Raw genomic sequence first — 22,301 nt, 5'->3', positions numbered from 1 at the left:
ACATGTATTTACTTAGTTCTTTTATTTGAGCAGCACAGCAATACCAATTACAGTTTTCTGGTGCTAAAAGAGAGGAAGCTGCGGCCAGAAGTTAGGTTTTATTGAACAAATAGCCACATTTTCAAAAGCTTTGTTCAAACAAGGTTATCAGTAGGGGTGGGTGGAACTTGCGGAGCTCTAACCTGCGGAGTTATCTAAAAACTCAGTGGAATTCGCCGAGTTTGTATACGGTACCGAGTGCAAACTGGACCAAAGACGGAAATGTCCAGCTCCAGCACAGGGTGCACCTGCAGGATCGTGTACTGTTGCACTGCAATAAGTACGTGTGCAGCAATGTGGTGCACGTGCACCATCAAGTTCTCGGCTTGCACTATGTGAATGAAAGTAGTGTACAGGAATGGCACCAGGAGCACGTGCACTATCAAGTACTTGCTTGTACAGGACTGAACAAATGCCTGGTGCACGTGCAGCATCAGGTACTTCGATGGCACCAAACACACGCCTGACATCAGTGCATGTGCAGCAGTGCTCGCATAGCACTCTAAGGGAATGGCAGCAGTTCAGCTCCTTCCCAGTCCTAGTTGTTTTTGACCGCTGAGTGTAGCAGTCTGTATGAGCCGCTGGGATTTCTTTCTTTCTGTGCGACCCCCGAGTACAGTGATACCCAGCAAGCTACCCTACACCCAGAGCAGGGTGAAGCAGAGTAGGGGACGGGTGTCGGCCGGTACTGTGTTCCTCCTTCGCAGTTGACATAGTGCGGGTTATGGAGTGACTCCTCTACTCTGGTGGTGCTTCATCCAGGCAGCGTCCACAAGGAGGAGCAAGAAGTGAGCAGGTTACGCGGTAAAGTCGAAGCCAACTGCAGTCCGGAGGCATAGCCAGAGCGTCTCAATGGTGACCACACGCCAGGCATTCCTTTTGTCTCCCCGAAAGGGACACAGTATCCTTCATTTTTGTGAGCGTGCGCTGGTAATCTCAGCCACGCCAGTGGTTGGCGGAGTTTTACCGAACTCCGTGCTCCAAGCAGAGAGGGCAAAACTTTTTTTTTTTTAATTTGTCAAAAACCTTTATTGAGAATGAATGGCACTTCAAGTTACAGTGTATGCAGGTGGAAGGTCCGCAATCGAAGAGGAGGACTACATTTGTTACATATATTATATAAACCATCATATATAAGAAGCTCATTGCATTACACAGAAAGAGAAATGCTGAAGTGAGATGGAAGAAGGCGGAAGGGACCTGAAGAGTGTGTGGGTGGGGAGGCAGCACCTCACGAGCCAACTTCGGCAGCCACGGAGGGCGGGAGGGGAGCGTGGGAGAGGTCGCAAAGGGCAGGGCGCCTTTGCGCTGGAGATAAGAGACAGGCACTAAGTCCCAGAATTCGGACAGAAGTGTCTGACAGCGCAAAGCGTACTCGAGCCAAGCGCTAACCTAGGGCACAGATCTTCGACCCTAGCACATGGAGACCCTGCGCCGTGCGAAAACAAGAAGCATTGCAGTCGGCCGACGAGTAGCGTCTTGCAGAATTTCACAAAGCCTAGGAGACAAAGCAGTGAGTCCGGTGTGACAGGCATAGAGGTAATGTCAGTGATAGCGACGCACACATCGCACCAGTATGCTGAGACCTTGGGGCACAGCCAGGCGAGGTGGGAAAAGTCTGCTGCGGGAGCGGAGCATCGCACACATCTGTCGCTGGGGGTGAGGCCCATTTTGTGCAGCTCACCGGGGGAGCGGTATAGTCTATGCAAGTATTTGAAATGCATGAGGCGCAGGCGGTAGTTTAGGGATAAGCGTTTGGTCTGATTGCAGAAGTACAGCCAGACCTCCTGAGAGAGATCGCCCCCAAGGTCTTCACTCCATGCCGCACGGGCCTGGTCAGTGGAGATGGAAGAGTCCGCAAGCGCGAGGGCGTAATTCTTGGTGACCTGCTTGTGGGGAAGGGGGATGTGTAGATAAAGTTGAGGACAGCCATTGGGGGGGCTGAGGAAACGTGGGATGAAGCCCCCTGAAGAGAGCTCTGAATTGATAATAAAGCAGAGTGTCCATGGGGACGGACTCTGGTGTGAGAGAAAAAAAGTGTTGCTAGGGTAGAGGTCCGACACCGTGGAAAGTCCCAAGCGGGTCGCACGTTTGACCATTCCGGCCGTCTGTAGAGGGGGGCATGTCGGGTTATGTGCAATGGGCATGGCATTTGCAGAGAGCATGCTAAAGCCAGAATATCTCCGGAGCCCATCCCAGGCCCAACGCAAAGTCTCCACTGTGTCGATCTCGCCGTGTGGGGGTATCGCTGGGGCAAAAAGAGTGGTCAGGAGCGGCCAGGGAACAGCAAGATCAGCCTCCACCACCAAGAGCGGTTGGAAAGCCGTCGGGTGTTTTCGCGGCGTGTGACTGATGGACTAAGCTTACAAACATGAACAAATGAGGAGGATGGTTTATTGAAAAACATCTCCAAACGAGTACAAAATATAGTAAAGGACAAAAGATTACTCTATTACAAATCATTTGAAGAAATTAACAAAAAGTCAAGTCTGCTGATTAAAATAAGAAATCTCTACCAAAGACTGTGTTTGTGAATGTCCTAAATAAGAGAAAAGGAAGCATCGCATAACAAGTTTATAATATCTATCTTGTTAATAGGACTGAAAAGTGAACAAAGTGGTTGCGCAGCAATTGATAACACGTTGGTGCATCACTATTATCTTTGGGGGATACCCTGTGTCCACACAAAAAGGAAGCAAACTTTTCTCTGTTGGTCCTGAGGAAGGTGGTACAAGCCCACCGAAACGCGCATCGACCTGGCGTGGAAATTGACATTACAATCTGTGTTACCTCAGTCACAGAAAAAAGAGATTGTTCTGGATGAGAAGTGAAGTGTGTGTAAGTGTATGTATGAGTAGTATGTGAGTGTGTAGAGATGTGTGGCATTGAAGGGTGGTTTCTTTGATGCGTATATATAACTTGAAAAATATATATTTGATGTTGTGTATTTTAATGTCTATATGAAAGAACCAAAGGAGTTTAATGAATTTAAAAAGAAAAATATATAAAAAACGTAGAAAAAAGTATTTTGATATAATACAACAAATCAATAAAATACTGAAAATACAAATATAGAAAGTGTTTTATTTGCTATGCTTTGAAGGGCTTTTTGAAAAGTATATGAACTATGTCACAAGATGAAAAATGATTTAGGCCATGAGGGAATTCTATTTTGTTGTATTGACGTTTTCCTCTCTCTTCCCTGGCTTTAAGTATAAAAGAGGGGGTCCCTTACCCATGTTACAAGCCGTCGAGTGTAGCCAGAAGTGAAGGGAGCTGGCTTGGGCGCTGAGGGCATATAGTTTGAAATCCGGGGCTCCCAGTCTGCCACGCGACAAAGGAAGAGTGAGTATATTATATGTGAGGTATCAAGGTTGCCGACCGGCCGAGACAATGCTGATTATAAGTGAGTGGAGTCTGCGAAAAAAGTGAGCTGTGAGGGAGATGGGGACATTCATGAATAAATACAATAACTTCGGGAGCACCACCAACTTGGCGATGGCTATGCGCCCCGCCGGAGACAGGGGCAGTCTTCGCCAGAGTTGGATCTTAGACTCCAGCCAGTCCACTGCGCGGCTGAAATTGGCCTTTCAGAGTTCGTCCACATCCCTGCTGACCCAAATGCCTAGGTATCTAGTAGGTCCCGACTCCAATGCAAATGGGTAATCAGGAGTGAAGGCTACAGTGGCGTCTGTGAGGGGTAAAAGAATGGACTTGCTCCAGTTAACCTGGATGCAGATAGGCCCCCGAAACGTACCACCTCGCGGACCATAGGTCCGAGATTCTCCAGGGGATTGCAGACATAGAGTGTGACGTCGCCTGCATACATGGAGACAACCAGAGCTCGAGCCGCGAAGCCGAGACCCCTCTTAGTGTGGTATTGTCTGAGCCCGGCAGCATGGGGTTCCATGGCGATAACGAATAACATGGGTGAAAGCGGGCACCCCTGTCTTGTGACCCTAGCGATGGGATTAGGCTCCCTGATCTGACCATTGATCCAAAGGCGGGCTGTGGGATGGGTGTAGAGAAGCTGAACTTTGGCAGAAAAAATGGGCTAAAGCCTAAGCGAGGGAGTAGGTAAAAAAGAAATGGCCACTCTAGAGTATCAAAAGCTTTGGTGTCGTCCAAAAGGGCCGCCACAGCCAGAAGTGCGGGATTGATTTGATGAAGGACAGAAAAAATGGTCTGGAGATTATGTGACGTAGCGTGGCCGGGGATGAAGCCAGACTGGTCCGGGCGAGCGATTAGCGGTATGAGAGGGAGAAGGCAGGAGGCCAGCAATTTGACAAAGATCTTGTTATCAGTATTAATGAGAGACAGAGGACGATAAGAGTCAGGAGAAGCTTTAGCAAGGCCTCGTGGAGCGAGGGAGGGAATTGGCCACACTCAAATGATTGTTTGTACAAAGCAGCGAGGTGCGGACCAGAAAGGCCACAAAAGCCTTATGAAAGGACACTGGTAAGCTGTTAGAACCGGGGGCCTTGTCCCCCAGCACGCTGTTGATGGCAGCCAGGAACTCCTCCATGGAGAAAGGTTCGTTGAGGTATTCCCAGTGGCTGATGCCCAGCCAGAGGAGCTGAAGGGTATGAAAATATTGATCAAGAATGTCAAGCGGGGGCACGGCCCCAGCTGTGTAGAGTTGGGAATAAAATGCAGTAAATTGAGCCACTACTTCCTCGGGAGAGGTAGTTCTGTCCAGATGTCCGTCCTGGAGCGCAGTAATATAAGAGGCCGCGTGGGGCTGTCGTAAGAGATTGGCCAGAGTCTTGCCAGGACGATCCCCCTCGCTGAAGCGGCGCACCTTCGCCTCTCCACCTAAGAAGGAGAGCTCCCTATTGGCTTCATCATTGAAATCAGTGAGTTTACCCCGGAGCTTCGCAAAAGTGTCAGGGTTAGGGTCAAGAGAATGCAAGTCTAAAGCCTTAAACCCCCCCTTATCCTGTCAAGAGTGCCATGAATAGAGCGTAGCACACTGAATTGCTTGGAAATGCATTCACCTCGGATCCCTACCTTAAAACCCTCCCAGGGCGTGGAAGGGGAGTCGTCAGAGCCTACATTGAGGTCAAAGTAGTTTGTGATTGCATTTGAATCTCGTCACAAAATACCGAATCCCGGACCGCATTGGGAGCAGCTGCCAAGAGAAGATGCGCCGTGGGAAGTGAGGGAGTTGCACACAGAGGCGAACGGGAGCGTGGTCGGAAAGGGTGCGCGCATGTGTTCCACCGAGGTAAGCCACGCAAAGGCGTCCGACGTAGTGATCAAGAGCAGGACCAGCAGCCCCAGGAGCCTGTCACGCATGTGCCCTTGCGTGCCACGGGACAGGTGTGCCGCCACGCATCGAACAGTGAGTTATCAGTGAGTATGGAGTGCAGAAGGCAGAAGAGAGGTTGCGCGCGGGTGGAGAGCATGTCAAGAGTGGCTGATAGTGTAATGTTGAAATCGCACTCCACCCCCCCCCCCCCAAAAGGAGCGCGGCTAGACCCAGAGAAGAAATGTGCTGCCTAACCTGCGCGAAGAATTCAGGGTCATCGGAATTAGGAGCATATAGCATCGCGAGGATCAGTGGTTGGGCCAGGAGAGTGCAGCACAGGATGACAAAGCATCCCAGGAGGTCTAGGATACCCCGTGAGAATAGTTGGAATAGAAGTCGATTTCACCCCAATGTCTAGAGAGAAGCTTGGAGGAGGTGGCGGGCAGCAGATGGGTCTCTTGAAGAAAACAAAGGTCAACCTTATGCCTGATAAGGTGGGCATGTACCAGGCGGCCCTTGCAGTGCTTATTGAAATTGCGGACTTTCCAAGACCAGAGAGTGGTGTCCGTCATTTCGCAGTGTCAGGTGAGTGAATGACGGATATGGACAGATGTGCAATGGGGACCATGAGCAGTGGAAATGGGAAGTGCAGTGTAAAAACCAGAAATGGAAGCTAGTGGAGGTCATGGGAGAGAGGAGGAAAGGAGAAGGCCAGTACTGCAGGAGCGGTGAGCAGACCCACGACCATAGCGAGGCCCAGGGCCCAATGGACAACGAGCAGGAGTGCAACAGTGGAGAGAAGGGAACACATGCAGTAACTGGGACAGAGTGGAACTCAGCTATGGAAGGCAGCATTACACCAGAAAGCACAGATTGCAAAGACACAATAGCAGAGGCAGGAGTCAGTCATTATCACTCAGGTTGCTGTAGACAACAGCCTGGGAGCAGGATTGAGAAGAGCATTGTGCCTGGTTAAATTTCTTCGCATAGGCCAATGCAGCCTTTGGCACCGTGAACATATGCACTTTGGAGCCCTGCGTGACACGCAGCTTGAGAATAAACAGACAATATCCCAACTGGTATTTAAGGGTGGGCGGACATTTCCGTTCCGCCCACGGAATGTGCGGAAATTTGCCCTTTCCGCCTTCTGCGGGAAAAGCTGGGCAAATTTCCGCACACTCGGGGGCGGAACGGAAGTTGGCTGCCCGCCTCCCGCCCGCAATATTACATTGTTTAAAAGCCCAAAAATAAGTTTAAAAACACTTACCTTATCACAGGGGCATCTTCCTGTTTTATCTCGTCTTCTTCTTAAAACTGCACATGCGTATATCACACCAGGAATGCTCAGTTTCAAGAAGAAGCCGAGATAGAACAGGAAGATGCCCCAGTGATAAGGTAAGTATTTTTAAACTTATTTTTGGGCTTTTAAACAATGTAATATTGCGGGCGGGAGGCGGGCATGCGTCACGTAACGGGAATTTGGGGAGAGGCACGTAAATTGGTTCAATTTCCGTGCCTCTCCACGAAAGTCCATTACGCGACTTCCGCCCACCCCTACTGGTATTACTGTAGAGACAATTAGACATCTATGCGAAAAGCATTACGATGAACAGAAACAAGGAGACTCGATACGTTTTGGAACGTGCTCATGGCATCGTGTAATTAAAGAAAAATAGGAATAAGAAACACAGTTGTAGCAGCACTGTACATAAATGAATAAGAAAACAACTCGAATTGGACTTGGTGCTTGGTATGTGCAAGTGACACAAGGGTGGCGATGCAAGTGACAATTGTGATCAGCATGAACGGCGCATGGTGTGAAAGTGTTTGAATACACAGTGAAGCAAAAGAACAATGTGGCTCAATTTAAATTGCAATGCGAAAGTTTGTCTGATTTAAAAGAATGATTCAAACAAGCCACACTGGGAGATGCGCCAATTAATGCGCTGAGGGGTCGACGAAGTTTCGATCCTTGTTAATCAGGATCATCTTCCGGACCGGGTTGCCTTTGGAAAAAGGTGCTGTACGGGGAAGGAAGGAAGAAGGTAAGGCTAGGAAAGGGAGGAGGAGGGAGAGGGGGGGAGAAGAACAGACGCTGGCGCAATGGGTCAGAAAATGGCTGGGGAGGCCCATGTAATAAGGGTGCAGTGGGGTCCCGGGGAAGGGTGGTCGAGGGTGAAAGGTCCTGTGGGACAACAAAAAAACAGTGAGGCTGGGAGCTATGCGATGGGCGTGAACAGAAGGAGACAATTGAGGGATAGGGGTGATGAGATCCAGAGGGCGGAGTGGGGAGGTTGGGCTGGATGGAAAAGGGATCACGTGAAGGGTGGCAAAGGAAGAGAGATGCTGAGGTGAACTGATGTCGTAGTGGGGTACAGGCAGACAGCATTCAATTGGTCCATTATCAAGTCATGGTGGACCCTGTTGAAGGCTGCTGAGAGATCACGCATTATTAAAGCAGCGTTGCCCTCGACACCCAAAGCCTCTCTTGATTTCTTCAACAGACTTGATAAGGGATGATTCTGTGCTATGGACTACTCTAAGGCCATATTGTGCTGGATCTAATGAGTTGTTATCCTGTATGACTCTGGTTAGCTGGGAATTCATGGCCTTTTCTACCAGTATTGTTGGGAAAGGAAGCTGTGAGATGGGTCAAAAATAGATTGAGATCCTTTGGTACATGGTTTTGTTTTTTCAGAAGGGGGAGAGTAGATGACTCCTTCCATGCTTTAGGAAGGAGCCCTGATTTGAGGTATGTGTTTATCGACGCCTAGACATTGCGTTCGGAATATAAGCCTTGTGAAAAAAAACGGCATGATCCACCCCGCTTTTGAATCACGGGCTGTTAAGTTTAAGGGACTTTGTCGATGACACGTAAAATGCACAGACTGAATGCTATCCGCCTGTGTTTTAAATGGGAGTAGTTAGTGATCCGTTTCTTTCCATCAAACAGGAATCGGGTTCTAAAGATTAACCAACAAGCCAAGCCTGGCACCATGTAAAAAGATTTCCCGAATAAGGTAATTGCCCGACATTTGATGCCCAAATACTATATGTTGCTATAAACCATCTTGCTTTTTTAAAAACATCAAATTGCAACATAGATTTTCTTTTCACCAACAGCACACGATTGGTGCCACAGTCCACAGGATATTGCTAATTTTGATTTGTTGAATTTTGGGAACATGAGCTCTTCTTTTTCTGAATGTCAAGAAGACAAGGTAACTATTTTTAGGTTGTGCTTGTCCGTTTGAAGTTGAAGGTTTACCTCAGGAGTGAGGATAGTAAGGACTGTTGTTTCTTATCTTTCGCAGGAGTGAACCCCCCAAGGTCCTGAGGAGAATCCCCGCTACTAAGGGGTTTCGAAACGCGTCGACCCTTTCTTTCCTTTCCAGGCCAATCACATGAAAATGTCATTTGTAAATCACTTAGATTGTTTAAAACTTCTGATGGCCTGTGTTTGATTTATTTGTTGTTATTTATAACATTGTTGTGAAACAATTCTATTAATACCCCACCACCCATAATAATAATAGATTCCCCCGAATCTAGGTGTGGGTATTCTCGGTTTTTCTTCTTCTTTTTTCTAATTCTGCAACTATTTTATTCTACTTGTATGTCTGATGTGGTGAGAAAGAAGTTTGTGTATGACTTTTTCATGGAATGAATGTTGGATGACAAATGAGCTCGTACGATTGAGGTCCATTCTTTCTTTGTTTAAAACGTATCTTTCTCTGGTAGTTTTGGTTTATTTTCTAATCCTTATACACCACCTTTTTGAGAATAGATTTTATGATATGTCCCTCTCCCCTTGCCATGATCAATTTGATAATTGTGTATAAAAAAGATAAAACTATTTGTGAAATCTCAAAAAATTAAAAAGATTAAGACTGACATATGTTTGTCTTGTGTATGCGGCAATAGTTTGAAGTCGTTGCGCATCTGAAGTTGGTTGACTCACATAGCAGTACTGGCATTCTGTTCTGTTCAAACTGATTTGAACATAGCATTGAATAGTGAGGTAAGTATTTCAACTATTGGTTCAGGAGTCAATCTAATCACTTATACCGGACAGGGATCGAGGGGAGATCCTGATTTAACAGATAAAAAGAAGTCTAATGGTGGTTTTTCTGAGAGTGGGTGAATTCTGTTAAGAGAGTCATGGGCACTGAAGGACCAGAGCTAATATGCGCGTTCTGGCTGTAAGAGATTAATGAAACCTCTCGTCACCACCCAAGAGCAACTGAAGGTGTGAAAAATCTGTTCGACTTTATTTAAAAAGAACAATGCGAATTCATCGCAAAGAGTATGGCTACTAGACATTTATGAGTGCAGGGAGAGGCTAGTCTGGATACTGTTCTAAAAAGTCCTTTGAGTGTTTTACAGCAGTTAGCTGATTGGCAAAGAAGTCTGTTTTCGTTTTTATTAACAATGCCGTATATATAATTTTCTCTTTCTGAGCTATTATAGCTCTTTATCCAATTGTGTTCTTGGTGCTAGCAAATTTGTTTTGCTCCCTAAGTTCCTATGAATACCAAGGTGCAGTTGGATAGGAATGCTTAGGTTTGGATATATTTTCAGGTGCTAAAATCCTGCACGCTGATTGGATTCAATCAGTATACAACGCCGTAGCTGCCTCTATTTTAGGACTGGGCGGTAAATTCCGTTCCGCTTGTGGAATTGGGTTAATTTCTCGTTCCGCAAAGAACGCAGATTTGCCAAAAATTCAGCGATTCGTGGCTTCACAGAATATTTTGCTTGTTCGCGCTTTCAAAATGCGTGTTCACGAGATATTTCCCCCCCCGAGCACGTAAACAGCGTTTGCGAACAGGAAAAAAGCATCGCGAACAGGGGGAACAAGCAATTCCGCATGTTTGCAGACATTTGTTATCGTTTTGCAGAGCTTCGCATAGCGCGTCTACGCAAATTATGCCCATCCCTAGCCTACTCTATATCCTTGGGTGACATGGAAGTATAGAGCTGTTCTTCTAATAGGGACCAGTTGATGTGTTCCATGCCTGAATGGTAAGTGATCGTGATACCAAGAAGGGGATGCGAAATCAAATAGAATTGCTGAGTGATCAGACCATGTGAGAGGTAATAAACCTGTATAAGCTAAATGCAGAGGATTGGAAAAGATACCGTCCCAGGTGTGGCCTCCATTGTGGGTAGGGTCTAATTGTACTAAACCAGTGCTACTCATCATGTCCTGAAGGACAGCGGTGCCTGAATACAAAGTGCATTCTAGATGGAAGTTAAAATCACCAGGTATGGTGAAATTATTTGTGCAAAGACCCATCTCCTAATAGGGTACCTAGGTTTGCCACAAAAGCACTTTTTGGACCAGAGGTCCAGAGAGTAATATTCCCTTGAAAGAGGGATGGTTAGAATATTGGAAGGAGAAGTACAGGGCTTCGCAGGTAGTAGCAGTGACCGTAGGGTAAGAAGCTGACAATCAGTTATGGTAAATAACTGCTAGGCCCCCCCCCTCCTAAAGGGCCTATTCAGGGTGTGACAAATTAACCCTCTGTAGCATTGACCATTTCGGGGCCCGCTGTCGCATCCATCCAAGATTCCGTAACAAATGCAATCTTTATATTAGGACTTTGAATTAGTTTGGCACACTCACTAGAGATCTAGCATTTAAAAGGGTGCAGCGCAATAGTTTGTCGCTTTGCTTGGCGCTATACTAAGGATTGGCGAGTGTATTCGGATTCATTCCTATGAACATGATCTTGGGTAGGGTGGCCTTACACTTGTGGCAGGCTATTTGAGACTGATTCGGTGATGTATAAAAGTTTAAGCATATGCAGGCAAAGTTCTTACCTCTGGTGATTAGGGCATGTAACTCCGCCCCAGTATACATTCTTATTTGCATTGTCTCGATCGTTGGAGATGCAAGGGGGCTGGCGCTGAGCGCAGTCCAAGCACAGACAGGATTATCATGTGCGCCCGCTAAGCGGATGTGCTTTAGCTGGATTTAAAGAAGCCCCCATGCGAGGTTAGGGGGGCCAGGTGGACGTGTCCTGATTAGTGCGGATAGCATGAAATTCAAATAAGTTTTTTCAAAGAAATTGACTTTCCAACCTGGGTCCAGCTATTCCAGAATCTGAGGAGAGGCTTCCCTGCTCCCAGATTCGTACTGGTAAAGTAAATCCAAACAAATTAAAAAGGGTGCAATAAGGAACACATGGAAGGAATAAAAATACTGCAAAGGAATCCTCTGCAATAAGGCGCTCACTTAGTAAGAGCCAGGCACCTCCCAGAGAACACAACAGGCCCGGCTCCAGGATTTGGGATCTGGGTAGGCCATGAAGAAGAATGGGTGGGCCATAAAGATGAGTTGGCTTGTCCAGAGTCTCCTTGGTGTCCGAGAGCTGGGTGTTTGCATGTTGGGTGGTCTTGTATGGATGTGAGTTGCATACCATATGTATTGCCGGGTTCTGACTGCTAGTTTTAACTAAGTATTGTAGAGGTTTAAACCCATAGGTTTGATCTCTTCTGCTCTCGGCATCTCGCTCTCTTATCTCTCCATGTCACCCTCCTCTCTTCCGCCTCCACCCTCCTTTCTCTCCAGTTTACCTTGCTGTCCTGCTCACTTCACCTTCTACTTCTTCTCACCCCACTCCATTCTCTCTTTACATCATCCTACTCTCTCTCCACCTTAGCCCCATGCGTCCGGACATCCCTTCACATTCTCCACTTCTCTTTCATATTTCTCTCACCTCACCCCCCTCTCTTTCCGCACAACATGATGGACAAGCAAATAAAATGCTTCCACAAGGCAGGTCAATAACCCTGCATCCATCTGTGTGAGCTGGCCCACTAAGACAAGACAAGACAAGACAAGACAATACAAGTCCCTGTTAGGCCTGATGTCATCCTGTATAGGCCTCATCCCGGTTTGCAGGCTTGGTATGAGATTTGTCCAAAACAAACTGGGTATTGAATGGAAACACATTGACAGCTCATGGGGCAACATAGTCCAAGTCACAAAAAACTGAAGCAAACCCTGTTGCAGTGTAGCAGCCCAACAAATTGAAAACCATGGCTCTTTCCACATTTTAACAGAAACATTTGTACTGAAAACCGATGCGTCCATGGATTGCTTGAGACAGCATCTCTAATAACTATCAACCAGAGGTCTTTGTTCGGCTGCAGAAAAGATGTTTCACATTACATCTGGGCCACGCAATTAGGCCTAGAGGCGTTCCTACTAAGACTAGCAGGCAGGTACCAGGGGTCCTGCATGTGGGCCAGTTAGTCCTGCATCCTCGGAGCTGCAATTCACAAATACAGCCAGTGTGCTAACTCTCCATTCACTGCAATAAACCAACCCCAGTTGGAGAACCTTCCAGTTTTTCTCTTGCTGACAATCGGTTGCTGGTTGCTGTTATCCAACAAGTCCTGGAGTTTGCATAGCAACCCAGGCATATTTGTAAACCAATTTATGCTAATTTAGCTAAAGGAAGTTTGGAGGGGTGTTTCACCTGCAAAAAAAGGGTAAAGCTTCCCTCAAAATAACAGTGTTCCCTAAGTAAAACACCAGCAGGGACACTAACAGTAAAATCATGAGGGGTGGGGCCTGAACGGCCAAGATGGCGGACGCGCCTTGGAAAAGCTCCGATCCAGGCCGCGTTAATCCGTCACAATCCTGCTGTGCGCCGCACTACTAGACTGCCTGGGCAAATCCCCCTGCCACCCGAGTCCAGCGCATGGTTCAGGCATATGTGTTGAGCCCAAAAACCCACTTGGCTCCCATCCTGTAGGCGCCATGACGAGGAACCGTGGACTGGGCCTACCTCTGTGGTGTGGCGTGCCCCTGCCCGGAGGGTAAGGCTCCGAAGTGAGTTCCCCAGAGGCCGCGGTGAAAAGCAGCCGAGAGACCTGTCGAGGCGCCCGAGTAGACAAGACTATGGTGGTGAGGTCTACAGGTGTGAAGTCTGCGGGCCCACGACGGGGCTGTCGGAGACACGAGTGGGTGTACATTGCCCGGCAACACTGCTACGAAGACTGTTGGAAGCCAGACGTGGCGATTCCTGAGCGTCTTGAGTGGCCAACTGGCCGTGCAGTTGATCGGGCGGAGGCCTCAGAGCTGAGGGGTTTATGCTGCAGCTGCGCCGGACGGGCATGAGATGACAGCCTAACACTAGGAAGCTGTGGCGGTCTACCTGATCCTTCGGCAAACGCTGAATGGTGCATGCTGGAAATGCTACCTGCAGTCTGGTCGGAGGTCCCAGAGGGCAGACTGCGAGGCAGAAGGTAGGCGGTGGGTCCCGGTGCCAACTCCGGGGAGCCCTTGAAAGTGCGAGCCTGGGGGGGTGGCTGCTGATATAGTGAGGCGGCAGCTCATTTGAGGGCCGTAAGATGCTCCCAGGGTCTGAGTAAGGTGCCCCTCGCTGTTTGGGAAGCAGAGAGCAGAGCCTTCAGTTTACAGTACGATGTGTGAGCTAACGGGGCTCTGGCATCGTGGTGGTTGCGCTGTGGCGGCCCCGGCCGGACTGTGGTTGCCTGCCACCCCTTAACACACTTGGCAGACCCATGTGGCTTTCCATTGCCAGAGCACCTGCGGACTGTGGAGATGCTTGGAGGCAAGCATGAGGCGGTGTACATAGCCTGGGATGGGGGTGTACTAACACTGACCGCCGCTGGACCGAGCTGCATTGGGCCTCAGTGGACGAGTGGAAAAGACTCTACCCTTGCTTGACGCTATCTGTGAACCTGAAGACAACATCCTTCTGGCCGGGTACTGTGGGTCAGTAATTGTAATTGTGCCTGAAGGGTGAATTTGACAGTACCCAGATGGGCCCTGAACTTGGCCAACAACAGGGCCACCATGGGAAAAGATAAGACCACCAAGACTACACAATTCAACAAAATTGAGAATTATACCCAGGTCGTTGCACCGGCGGGAAGCGCTAGTGAGGTGCATACTTACTCTGTCGAGCACTCAACTGTGACAGTCCCACCAAAGGAGCCCACATTATCTGACCTCATGGCAGCCATCCAGAGCACACGCACGAAGCTAGTTGCTAAAATAAACTCTGTGGCCATCGATGTCACCATGCTCTGGGAGGACCTGCAGGGGTGGTGGACTGAGTGACCACTGCAGAGGGAGACGTGGCGGACCAGCATTCAGAGGTGGTGACTCTTCGCGAAATGGTATTTACCAACCGCCTGGAAGTCCGAGTCAAAGATGCAGAGGGCTGGTCTCAGAGGAACAACCTGCGCTTTGTGGGATTTCCTGAAAAGGCAGAAGAGCAGTCGGCGGAGCTGGTCCTCGGGGAGTGGATCAAAAAGATCAAGCACCCACAGACATCATCAACATTCTTCACAGTGGAACAAACACATAGGGCGCTGGAGCAGGCCCCCGTCCTGGTGCGCCGCCAAGGGCCATTATCACCCGGATGTTTAGTACAGAGATAGGGACGCATTACTGCAGCACATGCGAGTGAAGGGTCCCCCCGATCTCTGTGTTCCCGGATAACACCTTGAAGGTCCAAGAGCTGCGGCAAACTTTTGCAGCAGTCAAGGGGAGGCTCCGCAACCATAATCTACACAATAAGTTTGATGTTCCCGGCAAAGTTCCGGGTCCTACATCAGGAAAAGGTGCATTTCTTCTGCTCAGAGGCTGAAGCTTCAGACTCGGTGGACACCCGCCTGGGGCCCCCTTTTCTGTCTTCGGGGAGATCAAGGCCACATACCTTAATGACTAAATGCAGATCATCACGACAAAGACGGCGAGTAGCGAAAACTGTATGGCTTGGCTCGCAAACTGGACAGGGACGCATAGAAGTTTGCTCTGATGGAACACTGCGTGAAATAAATGCCCAGCTGGCAACTCCAAAAATTCATTTAGATAGACAGGATGGCCCTGAGTACTACACGGACAGCACAGACGACGGCCATCCATGATTTTCTCTTGACAAAATATGGTCATTTCTACAGACCAGAGGCTGTGATGGGTGGTGGCACAGACAGGAACTCCTGCAAGGCCCCTACTAATTAAACTTCCTTTACTACATCCTGGACTTGCAGAATCCGTTTGTATGCTTCTGCTGTTGTGGAACCGGGGAGGGAGGTGCTATCTGGATCTGGGCCCCCACATACTTCAATTCCAAAATGTGTATGTACTTTCTAGTAAGCAGAGGGGCTTGGGCGAGAATTTCATCTAGATAACACTGTATTGATGTGCACAGCTTTCACATGTAGGGACCAGGAGTCGTTTGGCTGCTGCAGGGTAGCGAGAGGGGGAGTTTTTTCTTCTAGTCCTTCCTTACCTTGGTGCCGGTCGTGGGGCACCGACCCCTAGTATTGCACAGCAGTTATCTCAATTTTTTTATTTTTTTATATATTTTTTATTTTAACAGTAAGCGAGAGTAGGCATTACAGAATCAGGCGTCATACTATAAAATACAGAACAGGGACAAGCGGGGGAAATATACAGGCAAATAATTAATGCAATGGGAACATGTGGCATATTCTCGATTACGCATAATAAAGCAAAAGGAACAAACAATTATCAAATGATCTAATACAATCCCATCCGCAATAATATAGGATAATTAAAGCCAGTATAGACACCCGAACAAAGAAAGGATCAGTGAAGGTTAGACAGCCCACATCTCGTAAAAAGGGAAACAGGAAAGAAAAAGGGGCCATGAACAAAACAAAGGAAAAAAAAAAACCCTAACCCTGCACCCCTGCAATGGCTACGGCCTAACCCCACTAGCAGCGTGCCTGTCGCCCAAGAACTTGCCCTAAAAGAAGGAAAGAAGAGAAAGTGGAGGAGGAGAAAGCAAATACACTCCTGGCCTCTCATACCCCCCGCCAGCAGCGACCACCCCGAAACATAGTAAAATCAGTATTCAGCAAAATATGCAGACCCATCGGGGGAGTTTTAGCAAATAACCACCAAATCCCGTTACATTATAGGCACAATCCCGTCACGAAATAAAGCTGTATTTATCAGACCCAGGTAATCAAGTTCAGCCCTGGCCAGTACGGTCCTCCGTAAAAGTCTATTGCACTCGAGCCGCCATCTTGCTGGGAAAGACAAAGCGTTCATAGAAGTCCATGGCAGTGCTGCAGGATCGAAAACAGGATAAAAGTACATAATGTCCACTAGTCAAACGAGGAAAAGTGTCCAAAGACAACGAGTTTCTCCAATAGTCACTAAGGAACTCAGTAAGGCATAACAGACCATCAGTACATGTATTAGAGGGCAGCAGGACAAAGCAGGGGATGCTGGTGATACTCATGGGCTTGCTGGCTGATAATTGGGCATCGACCAAGCTCATTGAATCCGGGTCTCGCACGGGGTCCTCGATCTCAGGCATACATCGAACCGCTGGTACCACAGCCAGCTGAAAATGTAATGAAGAGTCGTCATCCAGTCCCAGGATACCGTCCACTTGCACAATCAGTGTCCGGAACACAGCGATGGTTTGCGAGTGGAGCGCCTCAATGGCGGCCATAACGGCCTGCAGCGATAGCGTGCCTTCCGTCCGCCCCATCACCTCTCACTAGGTGATAGAGCATGACTTGAACCCCGGGGGCCGACTACTCCGGGGTAACAGGCCACGCGAATACAATGTCAACAATGGGCGCTCCGCTTCTTGTAAAATCGACACCTTCGCCGTTAGCGTGGGCCCAAGCCCGTCAACCCCGGGAAGGTAGCAGGGTCTCCGGGCACCAGACCCCGACCACGGCAGCCGGTGCAGCACGCTGGTGTGTCCTCGGTGTAGACCGTTCAAAGACTCTTCATCCAAAAATCAACAATTTACGGCCCACTTCGGGAGACCGGGCTCAATCCAGGTCCCGCGGCCGCTGTTGATCAACTACAACCCGGGTAGGTCAGAAATCGAGGCCCCGGCTTCCGTACGTTGTTAGACCGAGAATGGAAACACGGCGTATCTTCGTCATCCGATAAGATAGAAAACTCAGGATTGCACCTTTAGAAGCAGAAAAACTTCACGAGCACGGGAATCCGGTGCAAGTTCAGGAGTAGTGGCAGGATATTCGAGCTGCTGGCGGAGGTCGGGGGAGCCGGGAGCTTACGCGGCCATCTTGATTGCTAGCGTAGCTCCTCCCTCTTATCTCAAGTTTTTGATGTGACATACTGATGAGTACAGAGTTGGGTATGGGGTGGAATCAGCAGTTTTTAGTGCCGCTTGTTGTGAGGCAGACCGGCTTGGTGGTACTACCCAGGGGATGGGGGGAGTTGTGGGTATGGGAAGTTCTTTTCTTGTTTCAACACAGGGTGGGGGTAGCTTAGAAGGATGAAAGGGTAAGGGTGTGACGAGACGCTACCTGGAACTTTGTTCAAATATAGAACAGCTTCTGCAGGTAAACTAAAATGGTAGATAAGACATTTAAATTCCTGACGTGGAATGTCAGGGGATTAGCACAGCCCAGGAAAAGTCAAAGAGTGAATGCATACCTTAAGAGATATCATATCTTGTTCGCCTTTCTCCAGGAGACACATGTCAAGGGGAACTGTCTCCCGGTGCTGCGTAAGCGATTGAGGGGTCAACTGTATGCAACATCGTACTCGCGGTTACGCACGGGATACCTTAATCTGGGTGGCTCCCAGGGTGCAGTTTCAGCACAGGGGCCATGTAGTGGTCACTGACCGCCGTTCTATGATCTTGTCTGGAGTGCTAGATGGACAAGATCTCTGTCTAATTTTGGTATATGCTCCAAATGCGGATCACCCGCAGTTCTTTACTGAGTTGATAACAGCAGCGACTCCATACCTAACCAATGACATATAGCTCGCAGGCGACTGTAATTGTATACTTGACCCAACGCTGGACCGAGAGCCTCCCAGAATACACACAAAACCCCACATGATGTCATGATTGCAGACATTGATGCCAGAGTTAGGGTTAAAAGATGTATGGAGAGAAAGGCACCAGACTGCTAGAATATTCTCTTGCGACACACTGGCAGTGTGTACATATAGCAGACTAGACTATTATCTATCGACTCCAGGCCTCGCAATTCTGACTTGCAAGGTGACATATCCGGCGAGGTATCTTTCTGACCATACCCCATCTTGCTCTCCCTGGCTTGGTAAGTATCGCACCCAGTGGTGCCGCAATGGCACCTATGTGCGGAGGCACTGGCAGACCTGCCAGTTTTGGCAGCGGTCCAGAATGCAATAGGGCATTATTTCCACAAAAGCTGGGGAAGTTTTACGAGTAGGGCTCATGACTGGGCAGCAATGAAAGTGGTACTCTGAGAAGTGTGTATGAATACATCATATGGGGTGCGGAAACAATTGATAGGTGACCTGGAACAAGATGAATCCAAATTATTGCACATAGAAAAGATGCTCCCGACTCAACCTTACAGGCTAGAAGAGTGGTGACGCTTGCGTACCGCCGTACTCGATGACTTGCGCAAACTGGAAAAATACACTTATATGGCCCACAGACAGAGACTATATGCTGCGGGGGAACAAGATGGGGGCTCTCTTAGTCAGATTGGTGAGGCAGCAGGACTCCCAAGTTCCCATCTTGCTGTTGAGTGACCCAGGGGGCACATTACACAAGGGGTATAAATATGCTGATATGACCTCAGCTAACTGACTTGTATGCACTGGAAATGACAACGCCAGACCCCAGTGGGATGTACTTTTGTAGTGGGACTAGTCTGAGGCCGGAAGATAGGCCTATACTCGAGGCAGCCCTGACTAAGGATGAAATTCTTACCTTGTTGAAAAATCAAAAGACGGCAAGTGACGGCTTTCCTGCAAAATGTTATCATAAATCTGCAGACTTAATTGTCGATAGGCTGTTGAAGGTATACAGTGATGCTTACCAAGTGTGGTGCCTCCCGGATACTATGCGAGAAGCACTTGCGGGGTTAGTGCTCAAACCGGGCAAACCAGAAGATGAGGTGAAGTCTTATAGAGCTCTCTCGATGCTTAATGTGGATACCAAAATACTGAGTGATATGCTGGCATCCCGAATGCTTCCCTCCCTACCTACACTTCTACATGAAGATCAATGTGGGTTCATTCCTACGAGGAGCACCATGATTAAATCTTCAAAGACTCTTTAACGACCTCCAGGCCCCTGAAATACAAGATGGCCTACATGCGATTGCATTGTTCGATATAGAACAAGCCTTTGATTTGGTAGTAATTTATAGCATAGATAATACTACTGTATACTGCACCGACCGCCAGAGACCGAACTGGTGGCTATGTGCCGGAGTCCTTCCCTCTATGCCCGGAACGATGTAAGGGTGCCCCCTATTGCCGCTACTATTTGCGGTGGCAATGGAACCGCTCGCAATGTTGCTATGACACCGGCTTATGTAATGGGGAATCAGGGTGGGGAGAACTGTGCATATAATATCTGTCTACTCCGATCACACACCCCCCCCCCCGCAACTTACACTGGCGTGGCGGCAGGAAGGATTCCACTACTTGCAGGGCTTGAAAAAATTCACTCGACCGCTCGCATTTGCGAGTCAGATTAATTCAGGACGAGCTATTTTTAGGTCCTACTTGCCCTTCCTGGCGAGTAAGAAGACAAACTGACACTTGACCTCTGCCTCTGAAAGCAGAGGAAATGTGACAAGATAGCAAGATGTAAAGGCATCTTTATTGCTCACTAAGTAAAAGAGAAATAAAAATGCTTTTAAATCTTGTTAACTTGTCACATTTGCTCAGCTTTCAGAGTCAGAGGTCAAGTGCATTTCAGTAAGGGCGAGGAGATTTTGTAGGTAACTAGACCTGCAGGTCTAGTGCATTTTTTATGATTTTTCAAGCCCTGCTACTTGGGTATTAGGATAACCACAGAGAGGTAGAGATTCCTGGATTTGAACATAGGTAGGGTCTTGACAGGAGTACGTGCGTCGGTCCAACTTTGGAAGGACCTTCCTCTTACACTATTCAAGATGGTGATATTGCTTTGCTGCCAAAATGTCATGCAGGGTTTGTTGTATGAGATCCCCTGACGGTACTTTCGAGAGCTGGACAGCCTCCTCGTGGATCTATTATGGTCCACGAAGCGGAAAAGAATTGGACTACATAAACTGAAACAACTCTGGGAAAGAGAGTGTTTTCAACACCCCAATCTAGAGTTCTATTATATGGCAGCAAACCTCTAGCATGCGATACATTGGTTTGATGAGTGGGATAATTGGGAGAGCTACTGGATGGGAGTTTGAAGGTACTCCCAGCAAAGTGTTGTTAGTCCTTCTCCCGGCTCCTGCCAAAAGAAAACATAGCCATACATTTCTGAGCTAGACACTAGTGGTTGCCAAGCAACAAATTGCTATTAAATGGCTGCATGCATGCCCACCGAGTCATGGGGAAAGGTTGCGGGACATGCTAAAATGGGCGACTGCGGAAGAGGTCAGAATGAGGCATGTTAGGCGGGATGAGAAGCTAGAAGATGATCTAAGGGCGTGAAGACAGATGCTCTTGGATCTGCTTATAGGGGAGGGGACACCGGTTCGGTGTGACATAGTGGAATATCCAATAGCAAAGATACATGGCATCTGCACTGTTATGCACTGTAATCCTGGGAGGCCTAAGAACCACTCAAGGCTCAAAAAGTGTTGTTTTGCAAACTGTTCATTGTATACTGGGATCCCGCCTTCTTACATACCTATAGCTACACCAAAATGTTGCTAATATGTTATCACACCAGAGTTTCTCCTGTGGGGGTTAGTGGGAGGGAAACGAGTTGGTATAGTCTAATCACAATGTATCAGCACATTGATGCAAGTTGCATGATGTATCCGACAGTTGAGGTTTTAAATTTAATAAAATGTTTTTTTTTAAATCTATGAAAACATGATGGCCCCCTCCACCCGACTCTAAACAGAGTGAACAGACTGTCAGCTTGGCGGACATTTGTGGCAGAGTACCTTGTCCAGCAACATCTAAACGAGACTTCAAGTTCATTATTTTACTGTCCACATTAGAATGAACTAACATGACCTTCATGTTTAAATGGTTGAGCATGTGCCTTTGGTTTCTCATTAATCTTCTAATCTTGATGTTATTATTATTATTATTATTAATTAATTCTTGTTGAGGGCATGGCTACCCATAGGCATCCCAGAGCGTACGCAGCAACGGACAAAACCTAGAGTCTTTACTGCAGGTTCTGAAATAACCATGCTTTTAGCTGTTTCCTGAATGTAAGGTGATCTGTTGTGGATCTAAGCTTGGGCGGGAGGGAGTTCCATAGGATGAAGGCATTGTAGGAAAACATGAGTCCACCTGATCGCACTCTCCTTGTTTTAGGTACTGTGGAAAAGTAAATTTTGCCATGTTCTGTGTCCCTACGTGTTCCCCATCTTATGCTATATGTGCATGATTAATATGCATATGTATTCTCTATGACCGATTAAAGACGCAATTACAGTTGTGTCCATCTCTAGTATGCCAGTTTCCAGTTCTCGTGAAAGCTACGAGTATTAGGCCTATGTAAACCTACGTTGCCACGTTTTACAGTGTGCACGTTAATTCATTGAATTGTCCCCGTTTCTAGGCCTCAAAAGAGCCCGGACTCAGATTCAGCTCCTGTCTCCTGAACCCTCTCCGAGGAGCGATACAGCCCCCACCTGCATCCCTGACCCTTCACTTACTTCCTGCCGCGCAGTGCCCGGCTCGGCCTGGCTCTGCCTGCTAGTCTGCCAAGAGTATGTTATGATTCTAGTTATCAGTCCAGCCCTCCTTCTCTGCATTCCTAAGCTACTGAATCACATCAATAGTTTCCGTCATGGTCTAGCCTTTATGTCTCCATGTAAGAGAAATACTGTATTAATATTCATAGAATATTCCTCGCACACGCACTACATGTAGAATAATGCATGCACCAGTCTTAGTGTCTGTTAGCCTTTACCCTGATAACTTTTGGATTCTATCAACATGTACTCTAAACACTAGATACTAGATATGCCTGGGTACATGTCGCTCTGACACTCCAGACTTTAGTCTCCTCTTCTAGCGCAGAAGTCATAGCCCCCCAGTTCTCCCTAG

General features: G+C 47.9%; 1 protein-coding gene across 1 annotated transcript in view; it reads right to left on the bottom strand.

The window, feature by feature from the left end:
• LOC144772260 (uncharacterized) overlaps positions 1-22,301 on the bottom strand; it is a 71,317-nt gene that overhangs the window by 9,217 nt on the left and 39,799 nt on the right. The window lies entirely within an intron of this gene.

Source organism: Lissotriton helveticus, chromosome 8 (genome assembly GCF_964261635.1).
Source record: "Lissotriton helveticus chromosome 8, aLisHel1.1, whole genome shotgun sequence".
In the NCBI taxonomy this organism is placed as follows: domain Eukaryota; kingdom Metazoa; phylum Chordata; class Amphibia; order Caudata; family Salamandridae; genus Lissotriton; species Lissotriton helveticus.
Note: the sequence above shows the minus strand (reverse complement) of the source record. Positions and strands in the feature narration are given on the sequence as shown.